This window comes from Lampetra planeri, chromosome 5, assembly GCF_965212315.1.
Source record: "Lampetra planeri chromosome 5, kcLamPlan1.2.h2, whole genome shotgun sequence".
Lineage (NCBI taxonomy): Eukaryota > Metazoa > Chordata > Hyperoartia > Petromyzontiformes > Petromyzontidae > Lampetra > Lampetra planeri.
The window spans coordinates 14,833,142-14,846,440 of NC_136111.1; the positions used below are offsets into that span (position 1 = coordinate 14,833,142).

Below are 13,299 nucleotides of genomic sequence, written 5' to 3' on the forward strand. Positions count from 1 at the left end.
GTCTGCAGCTCGGCACACAACCACGTGGCTGTTGTCTGCAGCTCGGCACACAACCACGTGGCTGTTGTCTGCAGCTCGACACACAACCACGTGGCTGTTGTCTGCAGCTCGGCACACAACCACGTGGCTGTTGTCTGCCGCTCGGCACACAACCACGTGTCTGTTGTCTGCAGCTCGGCACACAACCACGTGTCTGTTGTCTGCAGCTCGGCACACAACCACGTGTCTGTTGTCTGCAGCTCGGCACACAACCACGTGTCTGTTGTCTGCAGCTCGGCACACAACCACGTGTCTGTTGTCTGCAGCTCGGCACACAACCACGTGTCTGTTGTCTGCAGCTCGGCACACAACCACGTGGCTGTTGTCTGCAGCTCGGCACACAACCACGTGGCTGTTGTCTGCAGCTCGGCACACAACCACGTGGCTGTTGTCTGCAGCTCGGCACACAACCACGTGGCTGTTGTCTGCAGCTCGGCACACAACCACGTGGCTGTTGTCTGCAGCTCGGCACACAACCACGTGGCTGTTGTCTACAGCTCGGCACACAACCACGTGTCTGTTGTCTGCAGCTCGGCACACAACCACGTGTGAGCACCTGGACAAACAAACAAAATGCCTCCTTAAGCCACCCTCTTCCCCTACTGTGCCCGACATGAAGTTGCATTTATTTCCAATCGGCCACATTTGGCATCGTGTCATGGGAAGAAGGCATTTCCATTTGGAACTCTTGACAACGAGAAAGTGGCGACGTCGTATTTTGTCTAAGAACAGCACGACACGGCAGATACGTGTTCGCAGTGCTGCTGCTGCTAAAGTCTCTTCAACCGGCGTCTTGCCCACACCACCACCGTACCTGGTGCATGCTGATGTCACTCCACACGCACGCCTCTTGTTAACCCATTGAGCGATGACGTCCTTGCTGTGCGGGTCATGGAGGGTGATTCGCTGAGTTGGGGTTTGTGAAGGCGCTGAGTCATCGGCGTTAGTAGAGGACAGACCGGAGGGTTTCATCATCACCCTCGTCATGTACCTGACGCTGGACAAACGCGTGACTGTGGTGGCAGAGCACACACGAGACGAAGACCATATTGTTTTAGGCGAAAATATCACCCAAGCGGAGTGAATTGATCACACCATCATATCGCCGGCACCCACCACCTGTAACATTACCCAGCAGTTTAACACGTGTGAGGCTTTCGCGACCAATATTATTCATAATCAACGTTTTTGGGTTTAGATCGCGTTATTTATAAATGTGTCGTAACCCTCCACCACCCGACACGGCCAATCAGTAAAAAAGTGTCACGTTGACAAAAGACAAATAGTTCACTGCTTTAGCCCACCGGTGCAGTGTTGAAGCGTGAAACCACAACATTTACAATTTTTGAGTTGTACGACGTTTCGCTGGTAATTGCATCCAGCATCATCGGGCACTCCATACCGTGGAGTAAGCCACGTTAAGAGCCGCCACCCATCGCTGGCATTCCTCTCCGCGGGACCTTCTAAGGGCAGCAAAGCCGTGCTTACGTATTGCCAAACGCTAAATAAAGCGTAGACGTCTCTAGAATGACCCAGCCTGTTTGGGCAGCTGCCCTTGTTGTAGACGACGTTGTGTCGGCAGGGTCGTCACTTGAGTCTTGACGACTCCGCGGGCTATAAATTGACACGTCGCGTGGCTGGGCACGACTCCACATTCAAGAGCAGGGATCGCTCGTGTGGTCTGTGCTCATAAACCTCGTTTCCCCTTGCACAATAACAACAACAAGAAGATGTTGGTCGAGAGCAAGGCGTTGGAGAATTTCCCACTGCTCATGTACATCCTCGCCGCCAAGTCTCTGCTGCTGTGTCTCGGCTTCGTGTGGGCCAAAAGCTACCAGCGCAAGCGGGTCGAGAGGCAGTTGAGGGCGAAGGAGCAGAAGAGAGAATAGGGGAAGTGAGGACGCGATCAGGCGAGGTAAGCTATGGATTGGGCATTTCGCGCAGTCGCGCAGGAGGGTTGCCACCTGTTCGGCTTTCACCCGAATTGTCTCGGGAGTTGGCGTCTGTGGTCGCGTGGCAAGAATTGATTTGTACCGACATCTGGTGGCGGTTGTGGTTGTTGAACTTTATTTCAGTTTGAGACGTATGTGTTGGGGGCTTGGTCTGTGAATAAGGTGGCGACCCGAATGTGCAATGCCTTCGCATTGTTAACTTATTGCCGTGTGAGTGTTTCCTAAACACTTTACGCGATTTAGGTTAACATTTCCAGCGCATTCGACATTTTTTGAAGTTGAGTGAAAATTTACTTATAAATGATATGAGCGTCGCCGCGCGTAATCCAACACTGCGGGAGGCTCGGGTTGGTGGATCACGCAGATGTCGTGAAACTCCCTTCCCGTGGGCATCGAGGAGGCGTCACGCCCTGGCTCGCCAGGAGAGGGCGCCACAGCAACTGTGGACAAATCTCCATTTGTTCCATCTGTCATTTGGATCGAGTGTTGCCTCCCCGCATGCGTATATTGTCCGGGTGCTCCGGCTTACTCCCCCCGTGTGGCTGAAAACGTCTTCATATTTAGAAGGCGGCAGAGATTGGGGGGGGGGGGGGGGGGTGGTGCCGGCTAACTGCCTGGTTACTACTGCTGCAGCTGCCATCCTGCTCGTCTGCCACGCGCTGTGGTTCCTCCACGCGCCTGAGTCGAGCTCAGTGAGGGGCAGCGAATACTGCGCGTCGACGACGCGCTACAAGTTGATGCGATTACGGTGAACATCTCAACTAAATACAGCACTCCATATCCCGCAGCGGGTTGGCAATGCTGTGCGCGTTAATATTCGTGAAATTGTTACTGTGTTTACATCATGGGCATCGGTGAAAAAAGAGCGTCATAGAACATTGGATTCCTCCAATCTAAATTAAGATTCTGATGTCCGTGTCATTTTCAGCCATTCGTTAATTCACTGCTGGATGAAGGCATCCCTACGCCGTGCGTATGTTGGCGAGTTATTTGGTCATGCTTCACGATGCTGCCCAGGGCGCGTGGATGAAGGGCGGAAGCATGGATGTGGTGGCATAGATGTACAGTACAACAATGAATTTTGCTTCAATGCCCCCTGTTGCTCAACCACGTAGGCAACCCAGGGCTGGTTTGAAGCTTTCGTGACTGCAGGAATTACTCTTTGGTTCTTTCGGTAAAGTCACGTAGAAAGAAAATAAATTAAATAATAGAATACGACGTTTCGATTGCAACATAAACAACCGTCATCAGGTCGAACTAAATTTGAGAGAGACAAAACACAGACACGGAGACACACAGAGACACAGAGAGAGACACAACATAGACACACAGAGACCCAAGGGGCCGTCCATGAATGACGCCATGCACCTGGGGGGGGGGTCAGGCATTCGTGACGATGCGTGACGAGGGGGGGTTTGAGAAATGTGACGTCACAACAAAATGCGCAACTTTAAATAAATATAGACAACACGTTCTACTTAATTAAATCGACTTTTTAATAAATGTTTTCTCCTACAACATCAGAGTGCAGCGCACTACAATGACAATAGTTTAAAGCGATTTGAATCATGTTTTATATTTGGGGGGGGGGGGGGCAGAGCTTTGTGACGTCATATTTGAGGGGGGATCTGACTTTTTGTGACGCCGTGTGACGAGGGGGGGGGTCAAAAATTGTCCAAAATCGCGTGACGTCATTTATGGACGGCCCCCAATGCCTCTGTGTCGAGGCCTTGCATAGAGTAACCCAGGGCTGCTCGACGTGCCTACGGATTATAAAAGACGCGCTTTTTCCTCTTGTCTTAAAGGCTTGCGTCTGTGTGAACAGTTTTGTATAACTTTATTGACACAGGGCATTCGTTTGGGGTTCGTCTTACTCTCTGGAGCGCCTTATAATCCAGAGAACACGGGTAACAGGTGGCAACGTGGGTTTGTCCGTGATTTTCTGTGCAATGTACCTTAACATCCAGCAGAGGGCACTCTTGTCGTTATTTTGCTGTGCCTTTTTTACACCTGATGAAGGAAGCTTGTGTTGCCTCCGAAACGTCATGATTTAATTTAGTTGTTTTCATTTATTTTATTTTATTGATTGTTTTACCTACGTGACTTTACCGAAAAAAAACAAAGAGTACTCTTGTCGTGATTGAAACATTCATTTGGTGATACTGCAATACATGAAAAAAGACTCAACACATTCGTCAATAACACTGCATAAGAACATTCAATAGGCGATGTTTCTGGTAGTTGCTCTTCATTCTTTAGAACAGCTTTTTGTGTTTAGTTTGCTGTCCTTCCCCGCAACTACGATGACCTCGGTTGACTACGTACCGTGTGAAATAAGTTCGACATGCATATGAAGGCCAGAAAGAGATTATCTCCCTGGCCGATGTGCCATCAAGAGCCATTGCCAGAAACACCGCCGAGAGGATATCTCCCTCGCCTGCGACGCAGGATGTCCGTAGGTTCGATCCCGGACCCTGTCGATGCCTGTTGTAAATTTGGAGTTGGCGTGTTTCCCTCTCACCGCGGTGGTCGTGTGGATTTTTTTTTCCCTGGGTTCCTCCGGGTTTTGCCCTCCACATTTAGAAACAACACGCGTCTCGATGATTTGGCGGCTTCTGTAAATTCCCACGTGTGATGATTATATAAGCCACTGCAATGAGCTATCATCTGTGGCCAGGTCGCCTCTGAAGAAGAGATGATACTAGCTCAATATCGTTGCTTCGTTTATAATTGTAGAGTATTTTATCCGTTAAAGGCCACACTGTTGTTGACGCACTGTTTGTATTGTATTGTTTGTCCTTTATGAGCCCGGCACTCCACGTACACCACTCCATAAATATTCTACCTTACTGCTGATCAGTGGCGATGGTGACTTCCAAAAAGTAGAGTAGTGTATTGCAATTTAAAGTTTAATATCGAAGATCTACCATTTATCGAGGCCAAGCTATCGCCTATATTCACTGAACGAGCAGGCCACGTGGTCAGCAGATGGCAGTGCAACTAAATCTCTGCTCAAACGTCGATCGCTGCCCGCCTTCACGCAACCACACTGAACCACCGTGGTTGAAGTATGATTTAACAACAAGAAAAACCCCAACACATTTTCCTCTTGGTTTGGTGAGGCCCTCATCTCGTAGTCGATTAACAAAAGAGCACTGGCCATGTGTACGTTCGCCGGGTGGTGGTAGCGGCTATGCACGTGGCCTGCGATCCAGTGATGTGGAGGCAGCGAGTGTTGGTGGATCACGCAAACGTGAAACTCCCTTCCCGTGGATGTCGAAGTGCCATACCCAGGCTTGCCAGGAGATTTGCGCGACAGTAAAATGTGGTAGCAATCTCCATCTGTTCCAGCTGTATGGGATTGAGTGTTGAGGCCGCTCGTCGTATGTGCGGGGATTCTCTGGGTGCTCCGGTCCCTTGCCATACATGTAAACAATCGCGATTGGCTGAGAAGATCTTAATATATAGAGGACCGCAGAGCTTTGGGTGGAATTTGATACCGACTCGCCACCTGGTTGCTACCTTTCCCAATTGTGGTTCCCTGTGCCTATGAGTCCTTTCTCTCTCGCTCTTCTAGAGTGAGTGAATATTGCGCAGTGGCACATTACACGTTGAAGTTATTATTCCATAATAAGTCTCATACCACATGGAGCTTTTGGGTGGAGGGAAATGTGTGCTAGCCAGCTATATATCTTGGGGGGCCCACTGTCTTTAAACCATAGACCATGGAAATCCAGACTTGTTATAAGAGCGGTGGCGCAGTCGTTCACGTGCTGTGCTAGAAACCCCACAACCAGAGTTTGATTCCTCGCCATGACTAACAACGGTGGAGAGTGAACCAGACCTGGCCACCCATTCACCAACCCCCATGACTGCCACTGTGTGGGGAGGCTTTCATCCGGCAGTGGATTAACAAAAGCCTGTAAATCAATTAATCTCAGAAAGGACAAACTTGCGGAGTGAAAATTGGGAGCATAGTACATTCTTATAAAATTAGAGTTTGATAATAATTTAATCGTATTATGGTTCTCTCTTCAGCTGAAAACACAAATACTGTAACTTTTCCCCTTTTTGCTCAGGTGCTGTGGAAATAAATGCCTCAAAGCAAAGGGAACATTCGAAGGTGCAGCAAGATGATGGCAACATCACCAAGGCGATCAGAAGCACGGCCAGGGAAAATGTGACATCAGCTACCCATTCATGTGCACACCAGAAAGGTGGTAACGCCACCAAAACCACACCACCGAGATCTCCACATGAACGCTTGACCTGCAACTAATCAAGGAAGCCAAAAGTCAACAGTTGCTGCGACCTGGTAGAAGAGTGAACAATTTGACTCGGAATTAAAGTGTGTGGCACATGTATGTGTCCATATATTTGTATATTTGGATTGCATCTCCAAACTCACATTTTCATTTACAGCAATGTTTCCCAAGTTTAAAAAGGTCTATTAAATTCCATACACCACTCGTATGCTATAATCCAACGCGTAACATCTATTGTAGCAATCTTTGTGTGTGACTTTCACAATCATTCACACGCACGCACAGCACCGCTTGAGTACTGACCACGGCACTGTGCAAAGATTTATAACGGGGAGGGGGGAGGGGAAGAAGGGAGCAAAGTCTCTGCCACTCACGGGCCACTCCAGTGAACTGTACAGTCGGGTGGACTGAATCCTCAATGAGTGTCAAGGTGGTCATCCGGGGATGTGCCCTGACTCCGGGTCCAGTGAGCTCCGTCTCGGATTTTCAAGCCAATCAACTCAAACAGCCTCCCGTGAGACACGGACTCGTCACAGCACAGCAGCACCCTCTGGCACATCAAGGATTGCCTCTGCATTCCTCATCATCATGATCGATCCACTGCTGGGTGTAGACCTCATCAAGCCGGTCAGTGGCGGCTCCTGCAAAATCTCTCAGGGGGGGCAAATGTTTGGACGATTGATAAGGATAAGGTCCACCCATGCAATGGATAAATTAACAGTTTAAGCATGTAAAGGCAACTTCACTACTTTAATATTAATGAAAAATAAAGTGACTCTTACAATACATCTTCTTGTTTGTTTCTATACTCACTATTATTACACTACTTACATCACATTACTCGCTTAATACACTGCTTGCTTATACTGAAATTTTGCTCTTCTCTCTTTCAAAGTAGGAAAGTGATCAATTACTCTCTCATTGAAAGCAGGCATGTTCCTGACTAGTTCCCTCTCCATGGAAAGCATAGCCATTGCATTCAGACGTTCCTGTCCCATTACATTTGTCAGGAATGTCTTGATTCTCTTTAAGGTCGAGAAACACCTCTCAGCTTCAGCAGTTGTCATGGGAGTGGTTATGAGGATGTTCAACAGAGCAACAGTCTCTGAAAAAGTATCCTGGAGGTTGTACTTCAGCAAAACCTGGTACAGCGCTAGTGCACCACAGCAGCCCTTGAATTCTGGACTCTCATAAATGACAGACAGTTCAGTCTTCAGCTTCGCCTTATTTAACATAGGGTATGCCCTGACAGTGATGTTCAGAGCCTCAACAGGGAATGTATGGCCATGCTGTTGAAACATCTCTCCTTGTAGCAGCGTGGCACTTACAAGGTGGTCGGAAAAGGAGAACCTTTCTTTGGTGTGCAATACAGTATATAATTTAATGTTGGGTTTGTCTATGGCAGTATATAGTAGGGTGTAGACTCGTGTGATGTAAGAGAATAACGTTTAGATGCAAGCATATTATATATATATATATTTTTTTACGACGTAGAATTGTAATGTATTACTTAATGTTAGTAACTCAACGTATTGTAGAGTATATTTAGTTTACTGATGATAATATGTAGATTATACTTTAGTTGTTTACGTGGTGGTTTTAGTTACTGCAGCTACATACTATTAACACTCCTTCCCTTCATTAATGCTACCCTTATCCCCTCCCTTTGATGCTGCTAATCCTGCATAATGCACGGGCATATGCAGTACTATTCACATACCTGCATTTCCCATAAATATGCTAAATTCCTCTTGATATTTCATATTTTTTTGTTAAGGCTCCCCCTTTCTTCCCCCCTTCCAACCCAGCTTATATACATGCTCCAAGCACGTGTGCTGTTTCATTCAGACGCTGTCACCTCGACAGACCTGGTTTTCACCTGAGGACGGCTACTTGCGTTGTGGCCGAAACGTCGTGAGAATTATTTTATTATGTTTTATTTTTATTATTTTATTACTTCCCTTCTACGTGACTTTACCGAAAGAACCAAGAAGATGAATCCCTGCAGTCACGAAAGCTTTAAATCGAAAAGCAATGAAACAGTGATCATAGGCACCCCACTGCCAATGCAGCAGCTCCAGTTAAGAGCCATGGAGCTGGCCATAATGACTTAGTGACGGCACGAAACCCGTCAGCGTGCGCACAAGTTATTGTTTTGAGAAATGGCTCAATCCAACGCCCGATAGAAGACACAGCAACACACGCGCGTCGTTCTCCAACATAGCACGATTAAAATCAGAACCAAAACATTCGTCATTAACACTGTGGCCTTCAAAGGAAAACATTCATAACAGGTGACGTTTCGGGCAATAGGCCTTCTTCATGGCACAAACCATGGTTAGCTCTGCTCTGTGCGCCTCTCTACCAACGCGGCGTCACCGAATCGTAACAATCTGTTTCATTTTCTGATCGGACACCGATAAACTCTCACCTGGAACGCGATCTGCAGGACAGGGCAGATGCACCTCGCGGGCGGGCGGTGTTCACTCCCTCGCCTTGTGTGCACGAGGTCGCAGGTTCGATCCCCGACCCTGCCTCCTGTATATTTGAAGTCTGCACGTTCTCCCCGTGTTCACGTGGATTTTTTTTAGGGTCCTCCCATTTTTTCCGTCCACATTCAGAATCGGCATGCGTTTCGAGTATATTCTGGCTACTCTAAATTTCCACACTAGCGATGATTTGTGACCAGGTCGCTTCTTAATAGCTCAGTGGGGCTTTACCTGGTAAAAATTGAAATAGTTTATAAAAAATGTGTTGGTTTTATAAGCAGATCTTTCTGTTACGTGCTTTTATTCTAACCCCATCTTGTTGGGGATGATTGCCACGTCTCCTTGCGATGTTGTGGGTGGCGAGGGGGTGTCATCTCGCCGAGAAACTGGCTGAACGGGATCGTCCGTGTAATTCATCAAACGAACTACAGCTGCTTTGCCGCGCTGCGCTATTAAGTCGGCTCCAGCGAGTTAGAATTCGCTGTCACGGCTAACGTGAGTGGCGGGCGAGATTCGGATCGATCGTTGCCAACGGCCCGAACATGCATCCACCAACGCTCACCAGGATGGTGAAGTATGGTCAAAAGCCCCCCCCCCCGTGACCGATGTGGCATGCTGAGGGTTTTTTATTCAGCAGTAGTTCTTCAAAGTCGTGGAACTTATTATGTTATAATTACAACGTTACGTATTATGTCTATGTCGGTGTATAAGAAAATGTCCACCCTGCACAACAACATGTGCAGGTGTTCACAGTGCACACAGCCTCCCGCAGGTGTTCACATCTAACCATTCAGGTGCACACTTGGTGAGTCTTATTGACACAATGACACAATCAAACAACCCCCAACCTCTATGTACACTGGTAACGGTGGGGTGCGGTTGGCCGATAATGGTTTTCACTTTCGCGTGCAGATCCATCCTGATGACTCAAAGACTTCCACGATTCAGTGCCGGATTATCCTCGTAGCAAAAGTAGCTACATATGCTACGGGCCCCGCACTTTGAAGGGCCCCGCGCTAAATGCTTTCAAGCTATCAATTTCGGTTCAGTGATTCTGCACTTGCTCTATTACTATAGTACTATACTGCCTTCAACTTTTATGAACGACTGGGTGTTTAAGGTTAGCGATTTGTCGTATTATCTGGCTGTATAGCAAATGCAAAAAATACAATTACTTTACTATTCAAGTACAAAAAAATGTGTTTTAATATTTACGTGTTTTTTATATTTAGGGCCCCTTTATAACACGTGCTACAGGCCCCGCACTAGCTTAATCTGGCACTGCCACGATGCACTTTGTATTTCTTCAACCGCAAGGGAACGGGAAGAGAACGCGTATCCGTTTGGACCGCGTGGATGCACGGAAGGAATCTCATTCAAGTAAGGGTGTGAGTTTATTTTAGCGATTCAAACACCTGTCAAACGAAGTGCTCTACAGCCGGAAGCTGAGGTTATGTTTAGGGTTTCTGTTGTTGTCCCCCATTGCGCAAACTGAAAACGGCCGTGGCGTCACAAAATTGACTTTGGAAATAATTTACGGAACGTCGCTTTGCCAAAACCAAGCAGGTTTGGCCGGGTATCAAATCACAGCAGCCACCGCAGGCCACGACTTTAGATGACGACACAGGATGTTTCCATGCAGAAAAACCATCACGGTTATAATATGGGGGGAGATAAGAGAGAGCAAGCAGCCTTTTCGAACACGTCTCAAACCCCAATCTCACTCAACACACGTTGTGATCATGTGAACACACTCTCCGCTCTGCAAGACATGGGAGCCATCGTTTTCACAATATTCAATGAACCGTTGATAAAAAAAAACGTATGGTCATTAGAAATCAGTGATGGAATGAATTAATGCATCACGTTTTATTCGTGCCGCTGCTGCTCATAATTCAATATTGAAACTTAAAAAAAAAATGTTTTGACAAACTATGTAGTAGCTCTTTTCAGAAGCGACCTAGCCACACATGATAGCTAAACGAAGTGGCTTCTCATGTGGACATTTATCGCAGCCAAATACTCCAACGGCGTGTTTCTTAATGTGGAGGGGAAACCCGGAGGACCCGGAGAACAATCCACTCGACCACGGTTAGAACACGCAAACTCAAAATATACAGGCGTCAAGGGTCGGAATCGAACCCACGACCTCCTGCATACCAAGCAACGGAGATAACATCTCGCCAGATATGTCGGCCTTAGATTGGCCATTGTTGTTCAGACATTGAATTTACACAGGAAGCCTATCGGAGTACAGTAGTTGGGGTAGGTAGGTAGATGGACGCATTGCCCTGTGGGAGATATCCTGCAGAGTAACTCAAACAGATTGAAATGGGTGGGGGGGGGGGGGTACAGCGGCTCGCGCACAGAGCTCGTGGCGGGACCACGCAACGATCAACCGGGTAAGTTGAGTTCGATTCGAGTCCGCGGCAAATATCAGTGGCGAATGGCAGATCTGAACGGTTCCTGGATTTACACCATTGGAACCTCATTTGCCAGTAAAAATATGATAATTGTTTTTTTACCCTTCTATCTGGCAACAAAAACAAGTTGTCAACAAAAACAAGGTGTCAGTTTTGTTGCCAGATAGAAGGGTAAAAAAAGCAATTATCGGTTCCTGGATTCCTCCACAAATCTCCACTAACCAGCGTGGTGAAGTAGTGCTAAAAACACAGTCCGAGAGTCATACGTTACTGAGCAGTGGATTGACTCGGGTTATGATTACGCTGGTGCCGTGCACTTAACTTTGTTAAACTTACATCCAGATAAGTGACCCCCCCCGCCCCCCCCTAAATGTTTTAATCGCAGGCACTGCCCTCCTCTAAATTGGAGTCCAGATTTCAAAGTAAGGTAATCTTTAGCACGAGTCGTGCAGCCTGCAAGTGCTGACACAATTAATAGATCATGTATTAAAATAATGATCAAAACAATATTTAATCCTATTTACGAGCTGATTCCATCGTTCATTCTCTTTGGTGGATATCCTCTTGGGTGTGTAGCTTCCTACTTTGACTGCCACTCCATTTGTCGTCTCGACCACCGTCGCCTTTAGAGAAGTGCCCAAGCCAAATCCACTTTAACTTTCTCACCGGTGTATGTGATGTCTCGAGCATGCACGGGATTGTCCGATCCACGTGTACCGGGACTCCTCTACTTACGAACATCCGACTTACGAACTTTCAGAGATACGAACAAACCTGTCCGTACGTCCAGTTGCCTGTTCGGACCGAGGGCCGTAAGTGCATCTGCAGAACATGAACCAGTGGCATCTACAGGAGATTATACAACTTTTAAAGCCATTTCCCGTGTTTAGTGTACATGCCGTACGTACAACATGTTTGGAGTCGGGAGGAGTAAAATTGGATTAAGCTAACTCGTTCTCGAATCGAGGGGTCCCTGTATTCCTCTTCCTGTCTCTGAGTGCCATTCCCAGCGTGCACCTCTCCATTACTTCTCGTGGGGGGCCGTTCATAAATGACGTCTCGCGATTTTGGACGATTTTTGACCCCCTCCCCCCCTTCGTCACACGGCGTCACAAAAAGTCAGACCCCCCCTAAAATATGACGTCACAAAGCTCTGCCCCCCCCCCCCCCAAATATATAAAACATGCTTCAAATCGCTTTAAACTATTGTCATTGTAGTGCGTATTTAATGTGGCGCTGCACTCTGATGTTGTAGGAGAAAACATTTATTTAAAAAGTCTATTTAATTAAGTAGAACGTGTTGCCTATATTTATTTCAAGTTGCGCATTTTGATGTGACGTCACATTTCTCAACCCCCTCGTCACACATCGTCACAAATGTCTGACCGACACCCCCCCCCCCGCCCAGGTGTGTGACGTCATTGTCATTTATGGATGGCCCCTGGACAGGACCCGGGTTTACTATGGTGCATGATGGGTACGTCACAGAGCTCAGAATAAGCAGAGTCAACATTTCGGAGAAGATGTTGCAAAATGCAGCGGGACAGCGTTCGCATTTGACAGCGAGCGGCGCGGCGTTTAGAATGTGGCTGTGTAAAAATAGCACGCGGCCTTTTCTAAAAAAAGAGAGTCGGCGGGATTAATGCGTGCTAAAAATAGAATTAAGTGTTGTCATACGTACGTGGTGAAACGTAAACTTTCCACCCGGATTTGAATAACCTACGAGCTAACTGGGTGGCTCAGAAGGTTAATGATGCTGGATCGGAGTACGGAGCCGGAACCGCTGAGGCCCTGGGGTCGAATCAGGTCAGCCGCCCGTGACTAACCTGGGTTCTCAAGGCACTCGACTTGGTTGTGTCGGCCCGGTGTCCAATGACTGCACGCAAAAAACGTTGATATGCGGAATTGAGTGAACTCGATAGCAGGTCAAGTGGCGCTTTACAACAGGGCCTGTGACGAGGTTCAGCGCCCCTGGTGTGGATAAGAGGCATATGAACGGATATCAGAAGTAGTTTTCTTATATCCCTCCCCAAAGGCTGTTCTCCTATTTGTGCTGATGCAATGTTGTCTGAGAGAACTCTGAGTGTAAGTTGCTTTGTCTGATGGCAGTGAAAAGCATCGGTGGGGGGAG

At 47.5% G+C, this 13,299-nt stretch overlaps 1 long non-coding RNA gene across 1 annotated transcript; it reads left to right on the top strand.

Annotated features, from left to right (window-relative positions):
* The first annotated feature begins 1,573 nt into the window (after positions 1 to 1,573).
* LOC144718974 (uncharacterized) lies at positions 1,574 to 7,042 on the top strand. Its single transcript, XR_013585510.1, has 2 exons — positions 1,574 to 1,954; positions 6,071 to 7,042. It is a non-coding gene; the product is annotated as an uncharacterized LOC144718974 (long non-coding RNA).
* The last annotated feature ends 6,257 nt before the right edge of the window (positions 7,043 to 13,299 follow it).